Genomic DNA, 21,667 nt, shown 5'->3' on the forward strand with positions numbered 1-21,667 from the left:
GTCTTTCATTTATTTTCTTTCTTTCTTTCTTTCTTTCTTTCTTTCTTTCTTTCTTTCTAAAAAAAAGAATAAGCCTATTCGGTACATAAACACCATTAGGTCACGCGGCTAAATTCATGAGAGATTCAAGTAATTCAACACAAGTAGCTATAATTCATGGAATCTTTGGTATTATACATGTAACTTGGCAATGATGTCACGCACATGGGGATTAAGTGAGGGGCTATACCTGCTATATCTTCACTTCCCTTCCATATTGATGTCTCCCGCCCCTTGTCTCTCCATCAGCAATATATTTAATGGTCACATTCTGCGCTTATTCAGCAGGAGGAAAACACAGAGCTAGGTAAACATGTCAGCCACAGAGCACAAGACATTATTCTTGTTGGTTGAAATAACCGGATTGCACTGGATCGGACGGGCACATTTGTTTTGCTCCTGACAGCATACACCAAATTTGCTCACTCCTAGCAGACTTCTCAGATGTTGGGACTTTACAATGTCTCGGGTACACATCAAGACAAGCTACTGATCTGCAGAGTTTGTCGGTCACAAGGCCGTTTAGAATAAATGCTCCTTTAATTGTTTGATCCATTGTGATTGGAGTAGTTAATTGATGATCCGGTCATAAATCTCTGTTCTCCTGTCTTTCTTCCCTTCCTTTCTCTTATCCCTCCCTGTTTCCTTCCTCCACTTTTCCCTTTATCCCTCTCTCTCTCTCTCTCTCTCTCTCTCTCTCTCTCTCTCTCTCTCTCTCTCTCTCTCTCTCTCTCTCTCTCTCTCTCTCTCTCTCTCTCTCTGCTGTGTGGAGAGACTCCCTCTCTTCTCTGGTGTTCTTTTTTGCCGGATGGGAGGATGGAGATGCATAATCCACTTGAAATATTCACAGTTGAAATCCATCTAATTGCCCAGTTGAAATCCATCTAATAAAATTATTCACAGTTAAGGAGTGGGAACTGTTGTTGTTGGCTGCCCACCAACACACTGTATGGCGAATGCCAGATTCAGAGTTTGGGGTGGGTGGGGGGGTTGCTGCTGCAGCAGCAGCAGCAGATGTGCCGCCTAATTGCAGATCCCACCATGCGGAAACTATTCTCCACAACCATTTCAAAGCCTCTGCAATAGGTGTCACTGCAAGGTTAAGCCAACTTCAAAATGGAAGTCCCGTTTCCATTCCCCACTGTGGAATTGATTGTGCGGTGATTGTGTATTCTTACAGGAGAGAGGGATGGATGGAAGGAAGGCAGAAAATATGGAGGGAGAGACATCAGTCTGATATGCTGGCTGTTCACACATGCCTTTGACCTGAAACCTGGGGTAAGTATGTGCAAAACATTAAAAGTGATGGGCACTGTTACAGCTTCTTTTGAAGATATTTTTGTCCCAGCTGACTATATCTCCATAACTTTGGCATATGGGTTTGCTTGAGCACATCGCTTGAAACGTCAAGATACTTTCTTCTGACGAGACTATAGGTCGGATGCTGTCATACGTTCTTAGAACACAGCCCTTCGTGTTTATCGAAATCATTAACTGTTATTGGCATTGAATGTAGAACAGAGTTATATACTATATTTCATGCTGATTAGGATGCATTCTGGCATGGGTATTATTGATTACTTCTAATGAGTCGTCAATTAGCTAATGGCAATAGTAGATGCTAACTCAAGCCTGGCAAAGAAACTGATGACTTGATGAATATTAGGATCTACATGCATGTAGCTAAAGAATACTGGAGCAGAGGAAGGATAAACTACTCAATTATAAAACACAAACTGTTGTAGGACAGGGAGTGGGCAGACATTGTTTCCTCAAACGTAATGTGAATGCAAAATCTAGAAAGAAAACCACTGAGTCTGAAGCCCAATATTAAGAAAAAAGTAACCTGATGATCAACTAATTAAAGGGCCACTTCACACCTTTTGAAACCAGATCTTATTTGGATGCTATTTGGGAGACAAGAATCACTTTCCTGGGGTTTTTATGTGGGTAATATGTTTTTTTGAGATATTTTAGTATTTCAAAGTGTCTGTGATGTCACAGACACTGGTGTCACTTCCTTCCTGGACTATGTTGTCTCAGTAAGACCTCTCCACAAAGTGGGGTGAGTGCACCAAAGCATTGTGGTCATTGTAGTAATCCTACAATCCAGTCAAACCCTAGTCAAACACATAGACTACGTATTATTTTTCTTGCCATAGAGTGCACATTTCAAATTGTGCTACTGTTATCTACTACAAATACTAATAACATTGAGTGACTGGAGTTTCTTCCAGCGGTGAAATGTCCCGCTAACTAATAACAAAATACTAATGCAACCTGAAAAGAAATGATCAGGAGGCCAAAGGGTAGACTATATAATTTGTTTCTTATCACACTGATCCTGTACCCAACTGCCCACATCTCTTGCTTATATGATTCAATACTAACATTTTTTGCAACTAGGCAATGGACATTCATAACACAGCCACAAAACAGGATAGAAAGTTACTGTCAGATAATTTCTTAATGTGTGATACTTTTATAGAGAGATAATATAGAATAAATATGATCCAAATCCAGAGTGTTAATTGATGTAAACATTGGCCTCTAAGGTCTCAACTAAATAAACCAGATTTGACATCGTGCAGCCTCTAGCTTTTCACCAGAGGAGAAAAACTGAAATTATTTATTTTTTATCCAAAATGAGTAAGTAGCACAGACAGACTCTAGACTTTATTTAAGACATACTAGAGCATGTCTCAAATAAATGTCAGAGCTGAAATCAACATGTAAATATGAAATAAATGCTTAAACATGTAGCTAGGTGTAATGTTAGAGACCACAGAAGTGAACCTTTCAAGCCTGTTTTCTCAACTCGCTGTTTTCTGTAAGACATCACTCTATAAGCCATATCTCCAAAACTGGTGGGTCTAACAACTGAACAACCTATATGTCAATTTGAAGCTATGATTCCATGCTTTCATATGACATGAAAAAAAAAAAAAAAAGCAGTCCCTCAGTGAACTCTGGTCACTAATGAGCTACTGACAGCCACACTGGAACCTTGACAGCTTGTCCTACTTATCTATTTGAATGCATTGTTTTTTGCCTGAATGATTTTTATAGTTGCACTCCAATGTCCCACACTGAACATAGCCGATCTATACACATGCATACGATGCCTCACAGTGTGACGGATTGTGTGCTTGTAGGCTATTTTCCAGTTGTCAAATACTGTAGGCACAATGGGCTCATGTTGGCTGTCAGGCTTTTAGAGTCTGCAATGTATTCTGAATGACTGTTTGCCTGAAGATGATTGCCTGTTTGTATGAGTGTGTGTGGTTCAAGGTGTAAAGAGTGTTTGTTTATGCTTCCTCACAAATGTCTGTGTTTGACTCTTGAATTTGTCTTTGTATTTGGTCTGTTTGGTCTTTATCGTTTTGTTACTGTGCAGTAGGCTACCTTTTGTAATAGTGCAGTATTTAAAATCTAAGATCCGTATAAAATGCATCAATAAGTAAACCCATACAGCATTTTGTGCACAGTCGGTGAAGCCGTGTGTGGGTGTGTGGGTGTGTGTGTGTGTGTGTGTGTGGGTGTGCGTGTGTGTGTGCGTGCGTGCGTGCGTGTGTGCGTGCGTGCGTGCGTGCGTGCGTGCGTGCGTGCGTGCGTGCGTGCGTGCGTGCGTGCGCGCGTGCGCGAGCGTGAATGCGTATGCACACGTCTGGCCAGCCAGGGCCACATCTGTTTGTCATGTTTGCACTTAAGCGCCTGCAGGAGCCACAATACAAAGTGGAGACAGGGTCCGCTCTCTGTCTGTCTACCTCTGTCTGTCTGTCTGTCTGTCTGTCTGTCTGTCTGTCTGTCTGTCTGTCTGTCTGTCTGTCTGTCTGTCTGTCTGTCTGTCTGTCTGTCTGTCTGTCTGTCTGTCTGTCTGTCTGTCTGTCTGTCTGTCTGTCTCACTCACTCACTCACTCACTCACTCACTCACTCACTCATTCACGCACACTCACACTCACACTCACACTCACACACGCACACGCACACGTACACTTCTCACTTTCTACCTCTCTCCTGTTTTTCCTATAGTTACATTTGCCCGTAATCCATTTTCTGCCCACTTCTTCTTGTTTGTGTTCATGCTCTCATCCCCTTACACCAGCAGACACTGACCTTTAAGTAGATGCCAAAAGAGTCTGTGTAAGACAATGTTACCCCTTTACCCCTTCACCCCTGCATCACACACACACACACACACACACACACACACACACACACACACACACACACACACACACACACACACACACACACACACACACACACACACCTATGTACGTGCACACGCGCAGCCCCCACTTGGCCCCTGAGTATCCCCTCAGGCCATCTCCTTCAGAGTAGCTAATGGAGTTAGCCTAATGTCTGCACAGTGCCAGTCATAAAACTGATTTGGAGCTAAAGGCTTGGTGCCGAGACCACCACTCTGCCTACAAACAAGAGAGATGTGAGTGAGATGTTAAAAGAGACTGAGTGAGTGTATCTTTAGAGGGGAAGAGGTTGGGGTGGCGGTGGGGAGCGTGGGGGCCGAGACTGGCGTAACTAAGGCAACTGCAGACAATCTAATTGGTATTGACATCCTTGTCTCGGAGGAAATTTGACATCTAAGGGCAAATCATTCTATTTAGTCGCCTGAATAGTCTCCAAGGCGGGGCCTGAGGAGCACAATCACGCTGCCGCGTTGTTCTGGTTCCTCGTGTCTGGGGCCGGCGCTGCCGCCCCGCGCCGCCAATCGATGCTAATCCGATCTGGGGAGGGGAGGAGGACGAGGAACAGAGGGAGAGGGAAAAAATGAAAACAAAATCAAAAGCACTGTTGGGGTAATATTTAACAAGAGCGAGTACAATCAGGCCCCGTCGGGGCGCCGGCCCGTAATGCACTTGTGCTGCCGCAGTACGGCTAATGTATATAGGGGGGAAAAAGGTCTGGGAGTAATAGCTCTTCAGTCTAGGTGGCCAGGCTTCAAAGAAATGTGCTTGCTCCAGCTAAAAGACTGCTGGGCTGGATCGCCAAAGATCTTCATTTTGTTAGAGCATCAGATATGGCCCCTATACCCCGGACCCACACGCGCACGCACGCACACACACACCCTGATTTTATTAGGCCTCACCCCCATGACTGAAACTCATCTCATCCCTTTGTGTGTCCAGCCATCAATGTGAAAGAGTGAAGTAGTCCTGTCCACCACAAAACACACATACTCATGATGTATACCGTGTAAAGTGTGTGTGTGTGTGTGTGTGAGTGTGTGTGAGTGTGTGTGTGTGTGTGTGTGTGTGTGTGTGTGTGTGTGTGTGTGTGTGTGTGTGTGTGTGTGTGTGTGTGTGTGTGTGCGCGTATATATATATATATATATATATATATATATATATATATATTGAATGAGAGAGAGAGAGAGAGAGAGAGAACATGTTCTCTCCTCCGCGTCATCAGCGCCCATACTGTAGGTGGAGTTGGCAAAAGGGCCTTTCTGGAGTTTGCATGTTCTCCCTGTGTCCCCTAGGGTAGGTACCCTCACAAAAAACATGCAGTAATCCTGGTCTCCATACTGCCTCCCCCTGGTCAGCCGGGGCACCTGATGGAGTGGAAAGGCACTGGTTGGAATAACCTTCCACGTGAAAACAAAAAATCAATAAAACATTGTCTGTCTTTGACGGGCATACAGATAGGCCCATATATGGAATGGACATTCGTGACACGATGTCACAATAACCACAGAAATGGCGGTAGCTATAGATAACACTCTGCACTCAGTGCACTGTTATCGCCCCAATTAAAGACGGACACACCTGATGTCGGCTTAACAGCGGGCCTACATGCAGCGGCGACTTTGGGCGATAAAATCTCCTAGTGGGTGTTCCTCCTGTCATTACGATAAGTAAGTACCGTAATGACGCTGCTGTGGTCCTGTACATTTTGGTGGTATGGTTCCGCGTGGAGGGTAAACAAAGCAACAAATGAATAGCTATCGGCTATGTCGTCCAAAAGATAAAATACTTTCATGTTTTAGAACGACGTTCCTCCGCCCACTTTTCAACCATCGCCTCTTCGCCTGCTATCGCCAGTAGTTGCCGGCTCCCATATAAAATAACCCACTTCCGGAAAATAAGCCAGGCTGTCGCCTGCTGTTAAAACGCACCCTAAGAGTAGTAAGTAAAAGTAATATCATAGCACACTTTGAAGTGCTTGAAGATGAATTAACCTAAAAGTACAAGTACCGTATGTCCAAGTGTCTCCTTCACAAACAGGCCAGGCCTGGTTACACCAGCATTGGTTTGTAACTGTAACCAGTACCACTGTGAAGCAGTTGTTTAACTAGCCTACTCAGGAACCATGCAAATAGGAAACCATGCACGTTGGGAATGCATGCCCAACCCTTTAATGCATGTATCCGTTGTACACATTGGACAGATACCATATCTGATATCTGCGTAATTTATCATTTATCATTAGAAATGTGACAAAGGGTAAAGCTTTTGACACACAACATTTACAATAAAGGCACGGTGTCCAGTCAGGCACAATGTGGGGAAGGCTTTAGCGTATTTGGGTAAAGCTGGGTAGCTTGGGTGAAGTAAAAAAAAAAAAGGGCATTCATTGAAAAAAACAGTGCCCCCAGCAGCCAGAACAGTTCATTTATCATTGCACCTGACAAATGCTCAGAACAGTGAGAGAACTCAATCTGAGAGAATTATAAAAACCTTTATAAGGGCCTTAGCAATAGTGCAGTAATAGTGCACTGATGAGCACATTAGTGTTTAAATGAATCAATTATTTGTCCTTCACCTGATGCAGATCTACAAGCTCACAACGTGTTGCGACCTTGCAGATCATCTATTTTGGGCGCACAACACCCGCATGCAACTAAGTGTAACTCAGCTTTAATGGAGCAATCACTAAACCAAGAATCAAAGCTGTGTACCTGGGCGTCTCCATTGTGACGGCACCAGTGCTTATTATGCAGCTATTAAAGGGGACTTGATTTACGTTGTCTGTCTGTCATCTGTTAGTCACAGTTAGTGTGTGTGTTGTGTGTGGTGTGTGGTGTGTGTGTGTGTGTGTGTGTGTGTGTGTGTGTGTGTGTGTGTGTGTGTGTGTGTGTGTGTGTGTGTGTGTGTGTGTGTGTGTGTGTGTGTGTGTGTGTGTGTCTGTGTGTGTGTGTGTGTGTGTGTGTGTGTGCGCGCGCGCATGTGCGTGCGTGCGTGTGCACACGTGCACTGTGTGTTAGTAAGTATGTGACAAGGGTGTACTGAGCTGATGGCTGCAGATATCAGTCCTGGATACTTAAGTCATAAAAGTGTATCTCGGAGCCCCTTGGCTGCAGACACTGGTGCCTGATGTTATCAGGGTGAAACAGTGGCCACTCTATCAGGCCAGGAGAGTACTGAGGCATTCCTCAGTGGCTGGAGCTAGTGTGTAGGGTCTGGGACATACAAATGCACAGTAAAATCCTGAGTCTTAACTTAACTCTGAGAGTGTACACATGTAACCCATACGTGTTCATTTGGTTGCATTTGTACACATTCGTACACACATTTCTTTTTACACTACCAGGGTTAATGAACACTGAGGATTTTACTGCTTGGGGTTCTGGGGACCAGCGAGGGAGAGAGACAGATAAGAAACCGACAAGTTACAGCACAGTATTTTGGGCTTCATTCACTGCGTTGACTTGTCAGTGCAATGAACAAAAATTAAACTTGCCATAAAACATCTAACCGAAAGATACCGGTAGAAATAACAAATATACCGATTGACCCAGAGGGGGGAATTCAGTTGTCACTACAGTAGATAAACATAGAGGGATAGAGAGATGTATAGTTAATATAAACTAGCAATTTCTTAACCAAGAGGGGAGTTAACCATTTAAACTATATTTCTGCTGTCGGGAAGAAACTGCACTAACTCCAAAATGTTCATTTATCAGGAAATGAAAAATATAAATTTTTCAGGAAATGAATAAAACCGAGCCCCTTGGCTCGGTTTTAAAAGTCACAAAGTTGGTGTTGTGACTTTATATATTGTCAATGACTTGCATGAGGGGGGGGGAGAGGTGGTAGAGTTAGTTGCTTTAGCAGACAGTTTGAGGGTCCAATGGAGTTAAGAGGTCTTGTCAAAAGCGTTTTTTACTACTTTACATTGGTTCAATATTTTCTAAACAACACACAGACGAAAAGGGTGTTCAATAGCACTGATTTATGCAAAAAATAATAATCAAAAACCTCAAAAATGGAGTTAGGACGTTTCCTCCCGACAGCAACGATAATGAATTGACCACAGTAGGCCCCTTCCATTTCCCCCTCTACACCAAATCTCTTTGCCGAAAATAGCTCATCTACAAGCTCACAAATGTTCAACCCAGAATAGGGAATAGGGTCTGGTCTGGCCATATGTATCTGCCATATCTGCTGAATCGATCGGGATTTGCATTATGCATGGCTGATGAGGTAAACCTTTCTATTGCAAGTTATTACAAGTTACTCGGAACCTGATGAAGTAGCTGAACTACAAGAGGAAACAAGTGAAGGACTGCTGCTTTACCAGTTTACCATGTTCTTATCACTGCAATGCTTTGCAAAGCAAGGGTTTGCATAATGAGACAGGGAGAAATGGATCGAGTTAGAGGGGGCATATAGAGATAAGCTTTTACTTTTAGCTAACGTGTGTGTGTGTGTGTGTGTGTGTGTGTGTGTGTGTGTGTGTGTGTGTGTGTGTGTGTGTGTGTGTGTGTGTGTGCGCGCGCACGTGAGAGTGTGCATGCGCACGCGTGTTAGGGAAGATTATACTGTTAGTATAGTAATATATTCATATATATTTTTGCAATAACTTCTATTTTACTTCTATGTTTTGTCTTTGCCTATGAAATGTGCTATACATCAATACATTTAGTATGGTGGTGTGACAGGTTATGTCTTCATTAACCCCACCAACCCCTCCACACACACACACACACACACCCACCCGCACGCATGCACGCACGCACGCACGCACGCACGCACGCACGCACGCACGCACGCACGCACGCACGCACGCACGCACGCACGCACGCACTTGGTTGCCTCAAAGCAGGACTCATGGTCCTCGCCACAGAGACCAAATCTCGTCACAGGGGGGTATCAGCACCTCTCTGGTCCCTGTATGCCAGCAATTGTCCGTGGCCTGGATTAGTTTTTGTATCCAGTTACGGACTTTTATTCCTGTGGAGTCAAGTTCAGCAGGGCACTGCAGGCCAGCAGTGTTGCTGAGAGCCCAGTGATTTATGTGTTGCTGAGTGAGAGAAGCAGGTTCAAGTCAGAGGTCTCTGGGCAGGGTGAGCACACACGCATACAAGTGTGTGTGTGTGTGTGTGTGTGTGTGTGTGTGTGTGTGTGTGTGTGTGTGTGTGTGTGTGTGTGTGTGTGTGTGTGTGTGTGTGTGTGTGTGTGTGTGTGTGTGTGTGTGTGTGTGCATCTGTCGTCTGAATGAGAGCATGCGTCACTGTAAATGTATATGTGAATATGTGTGCATGGAATGTGTGTGCGTGCGTGCGTGCGTGCGTGCGTGCGTGCGTGCGTGCGTGCGTGCGTGCGTGCGAATGCAGGGGCAACCCAACGCTCATAGCAGGGTGCGTTGGTCTATTTGAGTTGGAGAGGCTTCATTCATTTGACTCAGAGCATACCTGGGAGGTTTGCAGTGCTGTCAAAATAATGACAGGGTCAGACAGGCAGGACTATCTGGGCATGTATTTGTTTTGCTGCACTGATTAGTTGAGGTGGGAGAGTGAATGATGGGTTTGGATTGTGAACTAAAATTCTGAAGTTTTATTTTGGCACAGCGTTCAGACAGGAAACTGAAGGCAGAGACAGGTCTTGGGCATTGTACTATGTGATGGACACACACCATCTAGTCAGCTATATACCGGAGGAAAGAAACAAATGTCTTTGGCAAACTTTCAAAGCCATCCATTGAGCAACAGTCCCTATAACCTTTTCAAAGAGAACAGTGAAATTGTAAATTGTCTTTAGCTATAGATTAGAGTTCCACACATCGACACTAAGCCCTTGTGACTCAATTACTTAGTCACGCCAATGAAGTCACTTCCTCCGGCTCTGGTTGGGCCTGTTTTCTGGTCTTTTTCTAAACCTTACATCATGGTCTGCTGCCAATAGCAACAATCTAGTCTAACTAGGCTGCTAATGTCATTGGCAGTGCAGTATATTGTACTGAGAAGAAGAGCTCTTATTTCTCTCACTATAAGCAGAGGTTGCTCTCTATATAACTATTTTTACATTTCAAGGAATGAACAACCGAAACACAAGATGTAGAGAAAGCAAAGCCTTTTCACAGTGATTGGACCGTGAATCAATGTGACACACTTAACACCTTCACTCATCCACTCCACTTCCACCGACATCCATATTGTTGGCCCTTTGAAATATGATGTCCCAAAGATGGAACCATATTTATTCTCTATGGTGGGCGTCTTGAATATTACAGATATTTCAAAGTGTGGCATCTGTCCGATGGCCCATGGGCCAGTGGCCCGGGCCATCTGGATGAGCCGTGGCAGGGAGGAGAAGATGATAATGCACTTCACGACCAGAGAGGAGGACGACACCTTTGACCTTCCCTAGCCTTTGACCTCCGTGGCTGATATGGAGCCACTGACACTATGGGTTTCCTATATCTAGCATATGCCAGCCAAGCCGATATGTTAAGAGAAATTCCTCATCTGCTCCACAATGTTTATATAGCCCCCTGTTGTAAACAGTCGGCCTGTAAGAAAATAGATATTTACTTCACAGGCTTTCTATTTGATTAGACACCGAGAGAAATTGACATGCATATTGGATATGTTCTTATTGCCACATATGCTAAAGGAGGCCGGGTCATGGATACCTGAACAGTTTGTGCAATGCGGGATTATAGTTGGAATTTCTGTGAGTGTTACTGTTGGTTGCCAGTCGATTTGCAAATCAATCAACCTTTATGGAAACCTTGGGAATGCATTGTGGGGTAAACCATGAGACCTTTTCACTTCCCCATGTGACCGGGTTGCAGCAAAACAAGCAACATCTGTTACTAACTTACTATAATATTATATACTGGTACAATTATAACAGTAAAAATATCAGTGGTTGTCATTTGTGTAGACGCACGCACGCAAGCACACACGCACACACACACACGCAGAAATTGGTTTCGCAAACTATATTGGTAACATTGCATATCTCACGTTTACTCCATATCTCCTACTCAACCATAACCATGCTTGACCCTAACCCCTCTATACCTAACTTTAAACCCTACCCTTAAAGCCTACCCTAACCGTATAACCACTACCCTAAGGTCAACCCCTACCCTAAACTTAAGCTCGACTGATACAGTTCAGGCCTAACATTAACCACTACTTTAACCCACCAGAACTGCTGTAAAATCTTATTGGGGATTTTCCCCCAATTAGACACACTAATTGTTGCCTAAAATGCAACGCACGCACGCACGCACGCACGCACGCACGCACGCACGCACGCACGCACGCACGCACGCACGCACGCACGCACGCACGCACGCACGCACGCACGCACGCACGCACGCACACACACACACACACACACACACACACACACACACACACATACACACACACAGCCATTAGTGATCTGTTGACAACAGAACAACAGTTCCAGCATTGTAAAATTCAGTATCAATTTCCTTTGCACATCATCACAATACCACATGTTTGGAGCAGCATGATACAGTATGTTAGTGTGGCCAACTCCTCCGCTCGTTAGCTCCATTCCTCCGTTATGAGCTTTTAGATCGCCTATTTTCGGCATGCAACACCCGCCCCGAGAAAAACAAAGTATAAATCACACTGGAGGGCTAGCACTCCCTGTACTTTGGTGCCTGTAACCCTTCCGGTGGTGCTCCAGAGTGCTCTGACATTTGTACTGACATTATTTCCCAGGGGGTACAGCCACAGGGCCATGGTGGGTGTCTGGGCACCAGGGTTGGCGGGCGGAGGGATTCAGTCCTTCTAAGTGTGAGGCCATCATAGCCTGGGACCTTGTCAATAGTGGCTTATAGGCAATGACAGATCACTTTTCTTCAATGAGATTTAATTAGAACCCCAACTGCATGTCACCCCTGACCTCGAAAGCTACACAGCCCTTGTTGTGGGGAGAGACTCCAAGGGTATTCAATTATAAGCTGCCTGTCTACCATAGATTTATGATGCAAGGAATGGTGCTTGTTACAGTATGATAGGCAAATGTACAGGGAGGGCAAGGCATTGTTAAAATCATTATTGATGCTATAGGGAGATTGTAAATCTTTTGAAAACCATCAAATATCTCCTCATCATCCAAGACTATATTCGTAGAAAAGCTATAGCAATATAATATTGGTTTAGATAGTAATGTCCTACGTACGACAGGTGTGTAGGAGAGAACAGGCAATGTAATCTCAGGTACAAGAAAAATCGAAATAAAACACAAAAGCGCAAACACAAAGCATATCTGAAAACCTGGCTATAAATAAGTGGTTAAAAAAACTTTTTGGAGGAGTGATGAGGAAAAGCCTGCGATGTAGATGTTCTATTATTATTATTAAATATGCACAGAGTTAAGACATATAGATAGAGACAGTGCCTAATAGACTGAGAGACAGAGACTGTCAATCAATGACAGAGGCTGCAACACGTCCTTCTCCCAGAGAACAGAGAACTGTCCTGGATGCATTTCTTGTCATCTGGCCGTACCAGCGTGCTGAGCATTGACATTGTGACCCCTGCTCATGGCCCCTGACCTGTGATGTTGACCTCTTGTCCAGGGGGATGGGTTTCTTATACATCTCCATCGGCCGTCTCCATTGACTACCTGCCAGGCACCTGCTCTGAGAAATGAAGCCAAGGGGAGAATGTCTCTCCTGGGAGCCTTTGGGGCTCTTGCAGACAACAAGGCCTGGCCTCAGCCCTGCATGTGAATGGGTCTTGAGTGGCCCTGGTAAACCAATCTCCCTAATTATCTATTGAAAGAACATTCTTTTTCCTTTCCCAGTCATTACCCTGATTTCAATTGCTGAAAAGTAACATGCAGGAGCTAAAAAGAAAGGAAAGGAAAGACAAGGGACAAAAACATATAGTAGGCTATATGCACAGACACACACACACACACACACACACACACACACACACACACACACACACACACACACACACACACACACACACACACACACACACACACACACACACACACACACACACGTACAGTATATGGAGAGACACTCAAACGATAATGTCCCCAATAGGATCAAGGTTAATTACAGGACGAGGGAGGGGTGCAGATGCCAGATATAAATCCACTGTTGGGGTGCAGGGCCAGACACTGAGGGGAAATTAAAGATGAAGATGGGCTTTTAGCTCTGCCTTGCTACAACAATGACTGCTCTCAGGGCAGGTCACCGGTCAGTCAAATGTGATTGGTTTGCCGACAGGCCATTGTTGAAGATGCCCAAACACTGGCTTTCGCTTGAATGTAAACAATTGTGTTGGTCTTCAATTATACATGGATTTAATATCACTATAGACCGGTGCACAAAACACCTACTCGGAAACAATGCAAGTCGGGAACGATGCAAGTTGGAATTTCATGCCAGCCCAGTTATGCAAACCTGTTGTACCCTCAGTCTTAACTGGCCACGTAGGTCTGACTAATGGGAGGTCGGACTTAATGGGCAGTACCCGTTAAATGTGTCCCTTTTATGCCCTATAGAGATCCCTGTGTCTGTCTGTCTGTCTGTCTGTCTGTCTGTCTGTCTGATGGGCATATTTAAAAAAAAAAAAAGAAAGGTGGAAGTCAATGGGGCTCAAATGTTTTTTCTATGTATTAATACAATGTGGAATTGTATATATATATAAGATTATACTATGGATGCCAAATACGAGATATCTCGTATGTATCTAGATATCTAGTATTTTAATGTACTTTATCGATATAAAAAGGTCTCGCTAAAATCAGCTTTTCAGCCCCGCCCGTTTTGAAATAACCTCCCGTCCACGTCCTGTTATACACTCCATTTTAAAATGCTTTTTTTCTCTGAATAGGCTCCATCTGCACTGATTGATCATAACGCGGACATTCTTGGCTAATCTTTTACTTTTTGCTGCATCGCGGTTACAATAGTAACGCTTCTAGAGAGAAATACAGTACGTTTATTAGCAGGACTTTCAGGACATTTTTGGGGAAAGGGAAAGTGGAACGCTTCAGAATGAAAGCTCCCTGCATCCGTCTGACGTTCAAGCGATAGCGCCAGGATGACTTTGGTGGCAGCCAAAGTGTTTTAACCAGTCCCATTTTATATTTCATCGTATGCCAGTGTCATGCCAAAAATAGGGACGCCAGGTTGAAAATGTTAACATACACAATACAGTATATCTTTACTGATATAAAGATAGACGATGGCGGTGGCTCAGGGGTAGAGTGGCCGGATGGTTACCGCAAGGTTGCCAGTTCGAACCGGGCTCCCCAGAGTTAGTGTCGAAGTGTCCTTGAACAAGACACTGCACCCCTAATTGCTCCTGATGTGCTGGTTGGTGCCTTGCATGGTTTCCGCCGTCATCGGTGTATGAATGTTTGTGTGAATGGGTGAATTGATGCACAATCTATGCAAAGCGCCTTGGATAAAGGCGCTATATAAATGCACCATTTACCATTTACCATAAATGTACCCAATGCAACTTGATATGAATCTTACCCCAGGAGAACACGAGAGTCAACCCAAAAACCCTGAAGGTTCTTTTTGAGTCTGAGGACCTGTACAGTAAAAGAAAATTGTCTGGCATCTCGGCAGAGATGGGAGACAACCAGGGAGCCAGTCGTTTGTGTCCTGTCTCTGTGTGTCAGTTACCGCTGACCCTGGGTCAAGAGCATGGAGATAGTGACAGAAGAGGAAGCTCTTAGGGTTCTAGGACTGTTCTCAGAAAGAACTCTTGGCTCGTGCGTGGCCTCCAAGAGGAGTGCACCACCATCAAGTGGAGCAGATAAGAGACAGAGGTACCCTTTGAAACCAAATATAGACTCAGATAAGCAGGGTTAGAGCCATATCCCTGCCTCTGTAATGTGTCCATATTGTGCATATTGTTCTTCCAAGTACCCAAATGGTGCTTGGATATGTACTGTACTATAGTCACTGTTGGGGGCTTGTTACAGTATTTTGCTGGACATTTGAAATATGTCAGGTGGATAGTGGATGTTGTGGAGATTAACCAAATCCTATTTGTACAATAGATAGAGTTTATAGACAATTTAGAAGCTCATGACATGTCTCATCGTAAGCTTGTAGATCTATGTATTCATATGAATTATCTATCTTTTATTATTAGTATTTATTCTACTTTATTTCACCTACAATGACATGAAAGTGGTTAAATAAACTCAAATGATGGAGTCATCAAGGATAGAAGGAATATACACTGATATATTCAGACATTGTTAGCATTAACACAACTCATGAAGGTTCAGTGTCTTTTTCCAGACATCCTGCTCCATATCTGTGTCTTTGAACTTCTGTGCGTGTCTGTGTTGAAGTTCTTTAACCCAGCCTGCCTGCCAAGTGACCAGCACCTCTAAATCTACACCGCTTCTAGACACTCTGACTGGTACTCAAATAACCCCCACTCTCTGATCTTACAACACTTACACACTCACTCACACAGACGCGCACACGCCCGCCCGCACGCACCCACCCACCCACGCACGCACGCACGCACGCACGCACGCACGCACGCACGCACGCACGCACGCACAATTTACAATTTAGGCATTTAGCAGACGCTCTTAATCAAAGCAAGAACAAAAAAAGCATGGCAATACATCATATACATACAAAGTAGTAATCACACACGCACACACGCGAACGCACGCACGCACGCGCACTCACACACAGACACATAATGTAATATACATGAATACTCACACACAGATGGCAGCATGGAAATACAAATGGATGTATACAGTATACAGACATGGACACAATGGACATGCATATCCACGTGCACGCTGCACACATTCATACAGATGCGCATATGCCACTCCATTTATTTTATTTAACCATTATTTACCTAGTAAAAAACACATTGACCCTATAAATGTCTCTTTTACGAGTGTGAACTTGTGTGCATTCAAAAGGCTATGATCCCGTTTAGCAAAGTGACTAATATAATATTCCTACATCTATAACCACACATCATCTATGAAACCCTCTATCTGAAGACATCTGCCTTGAGCCGTTTAGCCTTGGTCAGCTCTGACATCGAGTCAAAGCCCATTGAACCCTATATACCGACAAAACTGTCAGGATGCAATATAGCTGGCCATAGTGGTTAAAACAAATACCCCCATAACATGATATGGTGATTTTCTCAGCAGCTGTGACTGTACCCACAGCCCCAGTGTGAGAGCTGTCATGAACAATAAGCTCTGACTGTGTTTCAGCCCATGTTCTGAAGGCTTAGGAGACTCTGAGCTCATGCCCTCTACACCAACACCACAAGCTCCCCGTGCTGCCACTGGCACCAGTCAGCCACGCAGAGCAGACTTAGAGTCTACATGTGTTCACTGAAGCAGTGGTTCTCAAACATTTCCATATCAAGGACCCCGATATTGATATGTTATGGCCTGTGAATCTCTATATGGAATTTTGTGCCAGGGACATTTAAGTCAGGATTTGTCTAAATGAATAGCAGATAATACAAGCTTGTTCATTAAAAAAAAAGAAACAAAAAAATATATAGGGCTGAAGTTTTGTTACTCATTTTGGTGGGGACCCTATGCATGGAATGCCTTAAGTTGCCCTGGGGCTCTTCGGACACCACTTTGTGAACCATTGCCCTAAAGGGCATGTGTGTAGACTGTTATCACACACACACGCACGCACGCACGCAAACACGTGCGCGCGCATCACAAACACATAAAACTCTCCTCACACACGTGCAAATACACCAGCCATCTCGCACCTTCCATACGGACACACTCATCTGCCATGATGGAATGCTGTATAGAGGTTCCAGCCATTCTAGGCAGCTCTGACAGGCTCAAGCTTTGACACGGGCCTTCTCTGTAAGGTTCTGTGTGTCTGTGCATGTAGTACTGTGTGTGGCGGCTGCAGGAAGTAGTGCGACCGTCTCAGAAATCGGAAGGTTCATGGTTTTTGAGCTATGTAAAGCTCTGCTGGCTCTCTCGTTTTCTCCAATGTCTGTGAATGAACGTGTGTGAATCTCAAATACATTGCAAAGTGCTTTGGGTCAGAAAGACTATAGGAGGGTGCGATAGAGCGTCGCAGTCCCGCCCCCTACCATGGACCAGGAAATGAATCCCAATGCATTTTTCTCATAGACATTTCAAAAAGTATTTATTTAAAGACGGTTACGCCGCGGACAAAGCCAACTCGAGTCGTGACAACTCATGACAACACAAACAATATTTTGGACCAAACAAATAATTACAAAGAAGAAAAACAACAAAAAAAGTGTTGTAACCTGCCGTTTTTTTCTTCTTTCTAATTATTTGTTCGGCCCAAAACATTGTGTTTGTTGTCATGATTTGTCACGACTCGAGTTGGCTTTGTCCGCGGCGTAAACGTCTTTAAATAAATACTTTCTGAAATGTCTATGAGGAAAATGAACGGAGAATCATTTCCTGGTCCATGGTAGGGGGCGGGACTGCGACGCTCTATATGCAGTCTGTTTAGTGTTTACCCTTAACTGACAGGTTTCATGGGCTGTCTCCATCAGATTTCTTGGGCTGTCTGTCTTCATTAGGTGTCGGGGGCGGGGCCCTCTGCCTCTCAATCAGGTTTTCGTGAGGCCTTTCTACCAGGTTTCTTGTTCCCTCTCGGTTCGTTTTAGTAGACCCTTTCTGTCAGTGGTGTAAAGTAACTGGGCTATAGGGTGGGCTGACCAAAAAAATATAATAAATAAATAATTAATAAATAATGATGAAATTGTAAATTATTGCAACCCAATTTAAGTGAGATTTGTGTTTATTTAGTTTTTATTAGGGTGATTTTGCAGCTCCCCCCAGAATTATTCGGCCAAAACGAACGCACGTACTGCTTGCCGCTTGGTCGTAAGGGCCCGGGGGGGCTAAAAAAATACTCTAGCCCGGGGCCTCAACTCCTATAAATCCGGCACTGAAGTATATATGCCCAAGTACAATTCTGAGGGTTTTATTTTTAACTTTCTTCACTATTTACAATATTCAATACTTCTACTCCACTACATCTCAGAGGCAAATACTGTACTTTTTACTCCACCACAATTATATAACAGTGTTAGTTACTATGATTATTATCACAAAACATAGGCTACATTATGCACTTCAGCCCTATATATTTCAGCCATTTGAAAATAGCCGATCTACAAACTATAATGAGTACTTTCTACTTTTGGTATTATACATTTCGATACCAATACTTTTGTGTTTTTACTCAAGTACAGTACATTCTGAATACCGGACCTTTACTTGTAACAGAGTAGTTCTACATTGCAGTATTGATACTTTTACTTAAGTAACGAACATGAGTAGTTTACTTTGTCCATCACTGATCATGGTTTAGATCTTTCTGGCAGGTTTCTCTGGTTCTGTCTCTTATATGGTTCACGGCCTTTCTGTTTGATTTCGTGGACCCACTTCAGGTTTTGCGAGTTCTCACCCTCAGGTTTCATGGGCCCTCTCTGTCAGGTTTTCGTGGGCCCTCTCTGTCGGGTTTCAAAGGTGCTCCAATATAGCCTGGCTAATAAACCAGACTAATATCACACAACACTGTCGCGGTATATCAGTCTGGGCTGGCTCCACTTGGATTTCATTTCCCGGGGAACATTTTCTCTTTGACGCAATTGGTCAGAGCTACTGTCAGTCAAAAGTCTCAAGCATTGAACGTCACTGTACCAAAGCCCGCCTATATTGCATACCGTGTCCCGATTGGTCCGACCTGTTCTCTGCTGTAGGAAAGAGGCGTGCTACTGAGCCTCGCCAGACCGTAATCCGCTGGTAGGCAACTTTTTTTTGCCAACGACTGATTCGGTCTGGTTTATTAACCAGGCTAGCTCCAATAAGCCCTCTGTAGACAGTGGTTTCTCACTCACATCATTTGTCTTGTAGGCCGAGACTGCTCCATGGCCCTGGGAGGTATGTGAGGAGGAGGTCAGAGTGAGGCAGAGTAGGGCTGCAAGTTCACTGGATTGTCAAACTAAGAATGACTGGAGAGAAGAATGAGAGGGATGTGCTCACTCAGTGCCTTTGAATCAGTGGAAAACTAAAACATTTTTTACCCCTTATTTGTAGTTTGATTTCATATTTCACATGCTGTGAAATGTGGATGTATACAATTAATTAAATGATATAACACATGATGGGGCATGATGTATGCACTGTATGTTGCAATCAGCTGTACACTTATTCACACGGTTGGAAATGTGTTATTCAGTCTTGTAATATTATTACAAAACAATATTATGTCCTGTTATCACAGAGCTGATTGATTCATGAGCTTGATTGCAGTTTGCTTTGGTTTAGCTTAGCCGTACGTGTGAAACTGGCCTGTTTACCTATTGACAATGATCAAGCTCACCATGTATCACTAGGGAAACTCCACTGACCCTGTGTGTGCGTGCGTGCGTGCGTGCGTGCGTGCGTGCGTGCGTGCGTGCGTGCGTGCGTGCGTGCGTGCGTGGAGGTGGAGCTGTAGGGTGAGTGATGACACCAGGGTATAATCCCACCAACATCTGCTTCTAATCTGCAACATGAAAAAGACACAGTTGTGACCTGCCCTCCCCCCATACCTGAACCTCTCCCCCTTCAACCTCCTCCAACCACCGTGCTCCAATCCTTCAACCCAACATTGATACAAATACAAAGCAGAGAATAAAACATAGATTTGTTTGGGGCAGATCTCACAAACCGCTGGACTGATCAGCGCCAACTTTAGTGTGAACTGCCAGAAGGCCAAGGAAGTATAGCTTCCTGCATTTTTTCCGCATGTGTTTTATACAGTATATATATATTTATTTTAATTGAATATTGAACTTTAATTTTATAATGGAAGTCAATGAGTTTAAAACCATGCCCTACGGCATACATGGGCAACTGGCGGCCCGCGGGCCACATGCGGCCCCCACCTTCACTTAATGTGGCCCTCAGGTTAATGTCAGAATACTGATATAATATTGGTTTCAGCTGTTACAATTCCACAACATGCGAACATGACCCGCTTTAATTACTTACTGTCTAAATTAGTAGCTCATTGCGCAACACACGTATAATTAAAGGCATTTGAAATTACATAAAGATTTTCATTTTCAGGATTCCAATTAAAATCCTGAAAATTCGAATATAGCAAAAAAATAGCCGATCTACAAGCTCAAAACACGTCGCGCTGCGACGCGTTTTGAGCTTGTAGATCGGCTATTTTTGCTACGACAGTAAATATGGCCCTAGGGAGTGAGTATGGAAATAAAATGGCCCTCTCTATCGTCAAAGTTGCCCACCCCTGCCCTACGGAGTCATATCTCATTGGTACGTCATGACTGACCACATGAAGTCTGTGATCCACATGTGAGCCACGCCATTATTAGACCCATGTCTTGTTTTCTTTAAGCCATTTCTTTCACATCCACGGCTCCCTTATAACAACGGATACATGAAGTGTTAAGGCCAGGTTCTGCCTCGCCAGCATCAAGAAAAGCATTCTAAATCTCCTCCGAACATTTCCTCCTTCCTCAGTTACATCACTGCGGCACGCACCAGTGGTGGAAAGTAACTAATTACTTTTACTTAAGTACTGTACTTAAGTACAATGTTGAGGTATTTGTACTTTACTTGAGTATTTCCAATTTCCAGTACTTTTACTTCTACTCCACTACATCTCAGAGACAAAATTTTTACTTTTATTTCACTACAATTATTTGAAAACTTTAGTTACTAGTTACTTTGGCGATAAAAAATGTGATTTGAAAACATACATTAACCACTTCAACCCTATAATTTTGGCCATTTGAAAATAGCCGATCTACAAGCTCACAATGTGTCGCAACGCGACGCATTGTGAGCTTGTAGATCTGCTATTTTCAATAGACTTTGTACACATTTTGAACTTGTGAAGTGGGACATTCTGCAATATGAGTACTTTTACTTTTAGTACTTTAAGTACATTTTGATGCCGATACTTTTGTACTTTTACTCAAGGGCATTTTCAATTTCGTACTTTTATTTGTAACGGAGTAGTTCTAAATTGCAGTATTGGTACTTTTACTTAAGTAAAACAATTGAGTACTTTTTCCACCACTGGCACGCACACAGCTCAAAGCTTATTTTGAAATAACAACACGGGAGAGACGATGGGAAGGCTTCCAGTTGATGGAGATCTCGCCTCCCGAGAGGGAAGTATTTATTCAGGAGTAATTGTGGGAGGAATAACACTGCGGCCAAAACGGCGGCCTGGAGCGGATGGGCAAGCAAAGGACGTGTAGGTGATTTGTTTGAACTGGCTGTAGAAATAAGCATGGCGGAGAGGAGAGCTCTCTCAGTGCGCTGCATGCAGGGCTCGGTAGTTGTAAATCTAGAGGGTTCTCGTGGAAGCTCTGTCG

General features: G+C 43.9%; 1 long non-coding RNA gene across 1 annotated transcript in view; it reads left to right on the top strand.

Annotated features, from left to right (window-relative positions):
- Positions 1-1,217: 1,217 nt before the first annotated feature.
- The window catches only part of LOC306939626, an 82,112-nt gene continuing 61,662 nt past the window's right edge, over positions 1,218-21,667 (top strand). Inside the window, exon 1 of the long non-coding RNA XR_013791896.1 lies at positions 1,218-1,317. This is a non-coding gene — a long non-coding RNA (uncharacterized lncRNA). The remainder of the gene's footprint in view (positions 1,318-21,667) is intronic.

This window comes from Electrona antarctica (genome assembly GCF_951216825.1).
Source record: "Electrona antarctica genome assembly, chromosome: 16".
Lineage (NCBI taxonomy): Eukaryota > Metazoa > Chordata > Actinopteri > Myctophiformes > Myctophidae > Electrona > Electrona antarctica.